Genomic DNA, 4769 nt, shown 5'->3' on the forward strand with positions numbered 1-4769 from the left:
TTTAGTTATGAATAAAAATTGATTTGCAACTCTTGACTCATAATACTATCTTGCTGATTCATGTGTTCTTTCCCGTCCTGTAGACCTAGAACACACAAGCAGAGTTGGTTCTTTGTAAGTTCCAGGCACCCTGGCCTACATAGGGAATTCAAAGCCACCAAGGGTACACAAGGTAATGATGTCTTTTGAGTGGATAATATAGCTTCCACAATGTATACAGAATGTATGATATATTCTCTTATTCCTAAAAATATAGTTCTCTATAACACACATTCTTTACTGACCCGGTGAACCAGATCTTGTGTCATATACTGTCATTTCTCTACAGCTGCTGAGGAAATAACAACACTCACAAAGGAGTAGAAAATAAATCAGGAATCCCAGAGCTATGTGCCTCAGTTTGTCTTGTAAAACATCATCAGTGATAACCACACAACATATAAAATGACCTTCCAAGTCATGTTCTGAAATAACTTTTGATAGATGCTATTGTCCTTGAACATACTTTTGCTGTGTTTTGCTAGTATTGTTTAGATATACTTTATTATCTATATGAATGGTTATTTTACTAACTATATGTCTGCAGTCCCTCCTGAGTGTTGTTTCCCCAGAGGCCAGAGGAATGAATAATGGCCTGTGTTGAAGATGATTGTTAGGTACCATGTGAGTCTTCTGAGAGAACAGCAGATGCTCTAAGTTGTGAGTCATCCCCACACCTCCTGCAGTTGGCTCTTGTCCTTCTAGGGCATGTGGTATATTAGGTGGACTGGATCACCTGCAATCAATGGAGAGATGTTGGGAGGTGTGCAGGTATAGGTGCTTGAGCTGCTCATGGTTATTGTGGAGGCTGCCAGGCATCTGTGCAGGTATCTGGGGTGCCCACTGCTCTCCGTGTGTTCAGGATCATGCACTAGTGTCCCTTATTTTAATTTTAGAGTAGATCTCTCACTCCTAATATAGGATGGCGATGTAGATTAGGCATATGCTTAAAATTCAGCATTGGGAATAGGCTCCCGTAGGATGTGCTGGGATAATTAGGTCGTCTTGATAACAAGAAAAGTGTCTTAATCTAAGCAATTTTGTGAGGAAGCTCAAGAGCAGCCACAGTGAATGGAGTGTGCAGCTATGACCACATGTTTCTGGTGGAGATCACCATGTGCAAGTGTGGAGCCTTGCAGGGACAGCTGAAGATGCCGCTTTGTCATAGAGACAGATCTGGGAGTCTACTGAGGAAGTGCTTCTTCCAAGTGACTGCTGTACGAAATATGGAATGGATGTGAGTGCTGGAGACTGGAGATCAGTCAGAGAGCCAAAGTGTCATAGAAGTAATATACAAATAGTCACTGGCAAACCAGAACATTTAAAAGCTCAGCAGCCAGAGCATCAGGAAAGAAGCTTTGGTTCCTCTCTACCACAGGTCTTCGGCTTATTCTGAGCTGATCCTGACATCATCGAAACATTCATCAGTAGGACACTAGAAGCTAGGTGAGACTAGATTTAGACCACTACCATGTTCCTGTTGTATTTGTGGGGTCCCCTTGAATATCTTAGTTCCTTGAGGGGACTTGGTACTCACATCTGGGTCCTCACAACAGTGTGTGGTGTGTTTGGTAAATCCTACCAGATACATACATTCACCTGGATTTTTCTACTAGCACACATGAAATCGTCAGTAGTTGATTTCAGCCTTTATCAGACTAAACTGTCCTTAATGTACAACGTGGACTAATGTTTGTTATTTTTTCTCCCAGCTAGCTAAACATTCCCAATCTGGAAAGCATTTTTTAAGCCATTCTCATGAAACAGTGTTGAGATGGCAACAGTGTAAGCTGAGTGTCTTCATCCAGCCTACCCTATAATTGTTATAGAAGATGAATTGGGTTTCCAGACCTGGAATGTGATTTAGAGGTGGAGTATTTGCCTTGCTTTCACAACGTAGTAAGTTGACCACTAGTCTGGGGGCTACAGGAGAAGAAAAATAAAATAAGGAACACAATTTCATTTGAGGTGTAACCTACAACAAAAGGTGAATCCCCATAGGTTTCTTTAAGTCACTGTAACCTCTAGGCTGCCCCACACACCCAGCATCCTCCATGATTTCCATTATCTGTGTATTTTTATTAATGCACACATATTCCAAGGGTGCAAAGAATGTGCACAATGTCAATAATGCATACACACACACACACACACACACACAGAAGCACACACACACACACACACTTGCACATCACGAAGAACATAAATACAGATAAAGATCTCATGAAATTCCTTGGTTGAGATGATCAGTTGATGAGATGGATCAACTAGTCTTCATCCTTGTTTCCTAAACTAGAAACATGAGTTCCTTCCTTGTAAAACACGTGGTAGAAGAAGTATATCTCCCAGAGATGTCCTCTGATGTGTGTGTGTGTGTGTGTGTGTGTGTGTGTGCGTGTGTGTGTGTGTGTGTGTGTGCGTGCGTGCATTCACGAACCCATTAAAACCTTTTCCAATATGACACAGAAGACCAACTACTGTAGAGGTGTGGACAGACCTCTGTTAATGTGTTATGGTATCGTGCAGGTAACACTGACATAGAGGGCTTCTTCAATTCACCCTGCAACCTGGCTATGAAGGGTTTTCAGTGAGGCTCTCCTGTGCATCACCCACCACAGACAACAGCAAGAGCTTTATTTACTACATGCTGCAGTTCCATAAGTGAGGCAAAGCCTCATCCCAATGAGAGGGTGGTACAATTGGATGGCAGGAAATAAATCAGGGATCACTCAATCAATTTGAAACAAAGGGAATAATACAAAGAGTTATGGAAACCAAGAGGTGGTTCTCTGATAAAATCGACACGATATATAACACATTACTCAAATGAAATAAAAGTCAAGGAAACTCAACCCATATTAACAAAATTAGAAATGAAAAGGGGTCCTAACAGTAGACACTGAGCAAATTAAAAAAATTATTAGGTGTAACTTCACAAGCCTGTGCTCCATAAAATTGGAAGATCTATATGAAATGGATAATATTCTTTTTTTTAATTTAACTATGATTTAATTTGTAGGCAAAACCAATAGTGGTCCTGAGTCTCTCAGGTGTAGGAAGGCACTGACATGTTGAAATTGAGCCAGGGTCACAAGTGACTTGTGTCTTAATGCAGGTCTTGCACAGGAGATCATAGCAGCAAAGAATTCAGGAATAGAGTGGCCATGTCATGCCTAGAAGGCAGTGTTCCACAGCATGTTATCACTTTCTCTGGATCTTCAGTTCTTTCCTGGTCCTTCTTCCAAGATGTTCCCAGAGCCTCTGGGAGTGTTCCATATGCTTCCTGGAAGGACTCCAGATGATGTGTCATCTGTGTCTTGCTTCTTCTGCCTCACTATGACTGCTCACCTACAGTGGGAGCCTGGGATGGGTTGTATAGAAAGGCTGAAAGCTCCCATTTTCTCCTTCACTTCAAGGCCTGGACAAGAGTGAACACTGGAGCAGTAGCTGCAGGCAGGCAGTTCACCTATACTGTGTGACATTCTGATCAGAGCACAGGAATGATCCGAGAGAGGGTATAGCACTCCACCCTTACATAAATCTGGCTCCATGGTTGTACTGTCCCCATTTGTGTTTATGTGATACTGTCTCTGGGGTCAGAACAAGCGAGGGTCAGGTTATTTGACAATTTCCTTGGAGGTATATTGAAAGACATTTTAAAGATGGCTCTTAAGCACAAAGGATATTAGAAAAAGAGAATGTCTGTAAAGGAAAAAGATGTACTCAAACATAGGTATGTATTTTTTGGCATCTATATCCATTTCTATATTTCTTTCTCTACTTCTCTCTTTCTTTATTTCTTTCTCTCTTTCTTTCTCTCTCTCTTTCTTTCTTTCTCTTTATTTATTTATATTGGATGTTTTATTTACATTTCATATATTATCCCCTTACCTTATTCCCACTACCCCTTCCAAGAAACTCCCAATATCATCCACCCTCCTCCTACTTTTATGAGGATGTGACCACACCTAACCCCTGTATCCCACCTCCCCTACCTTGAATTCTCCCACACAAGGCATCCAAACTTCAAGGGACCAAGGATATCCTCTCCCACCCTACAGGACCATCCTCCCTTACACAGACAGCTGGAGCCATGGGTCTCTCCCTATGTGCTCCCAAGCTGGTGGTTTAGACCACAGAAGTTCTGGTTGGTTGGTATTATTGCTCTTCTCATGGGGCCACAAACCCTTTCAGCTCCTTCAGTCTTCTCTCTAACTCCTCCATTGGGAACCCCTTGATCAGTTCAATGGTTAGCTGTGAGCACCTGCCTCTGAATATGTCAGACTCTGGCAGACCTCTAAGGACACAGCTACATCAGGCTCCTGTCAGCATGCACTTTCTGACCTCCACATCAGGATCTACCTTTGGTGACTGCATATGGGATGGATACTCAGGTGGAAAGGTCCCCAGATGGCCCCTCCTTCAGTTTCTGTCCCACACTTTGTCTCCATCTTTGCTCCCTTGAGTATTTTGTTACTCCTTCTAAGATGGATCAAAGCACCCACACTTGGTCTTCCTTCTTCATGAGCTTCATGTGGTCTATGAGTTGAATCTTGGGTATTTCAAGCCTCTGGGCTAATATCCGATAATGAGTGAGTGAATATCATGTGTGTTCTTTTGTGGTTGGGTTACCTCACTCAGGATGATATTTTCTAGTTCTGTCCATTTACCTAGGAATTTCTCGAATTCATTGTTTTTATAGCTGAGTAATACTCCATTGTGTGAATGTA

This window comes from Grammomys surdaster, unplaced genomic scaffold (assembly GCF_004785775.1).
Source record: "Grammomys surdaster isolate TR1022 unplaced genomic scaffold, NIH_TR_1.0 125493, whole genome shotgun sequence".
NCBI lineage: Eukaryota > Metazoa > Chordata > Mammalia > Rodentia > Muridae > Grammomys > Grammomys surdaster.